Below are 493 nucleotides of genomic sequence, written 5' to 3' on the forward strand. Positions count from 1 at the left end.
GGGTAGATACACAAAATTACCCCCACACATAGGCCTATACGCAATTTCACCCACATCTACCCCCTTCCTCCCACAAACACTGTTTTAGTCAATATCAGATATTAAGACACAATCATTTTCCTTCGCTGTGTCTAATCTGGCAACAAAGGTTTCAGAAACAAAGGTGGTTGTTAAGGTAAAGTAGGTATTGGAATGATAGGTGGGTAGCATATCGTGATGTCTGATTATAAATATAATGAAGTCAAACCGGCCTGATTACAATATATTGGCGGTGAGATACCTAAACCTATGATGTCAGTTTTGCATCTTGTTGGCGGAATAAACGTATGTCACGTGGATATTGATTTCGGTGGGTTTGATGTCAGATGATTAGGCTATGTAAAGGTAAAGATAGAAGAGATAATGACAAAATGATAGAATGCAGTAAAACATTTCGTGTCAAAATGATAACTAGCAAATCGCAGTTAAGTGGTGAGATTGCCACATTACAAGA

The 493-nt window shown here is 38.1% G+C and overlaps 1 protein-coding gene across 1 annotated transcript in view; it reads left to right on the forward strand.

The window, feature by feature from the left end:
- The window catches only part of LOC119591475 (4-hydroxybutyrate coenzyme A transferase-like), an 11,025-nt gene that overhangs the window by 414 nt on the left and 10,118 nt on the right, over positions 1-493 (forward strand). The window lies entirely within an intron of this gene.

Source organism: Penaeus monodon, chromosome 28 (assembly GCF_015228065.2).
Source record: "Penaeus monodon isolate SGIC_2016 chromosome 28, NSTDA_Pmon_1, whole genome shotgun sequence".
In the NCBI taxonomy this organism is placed as follows: Eukaryota; Metazoa; Arthropoda; class Malacostraca; order Decapoda; family Penaeidae; genus Penaeus; species Penaeus monodon.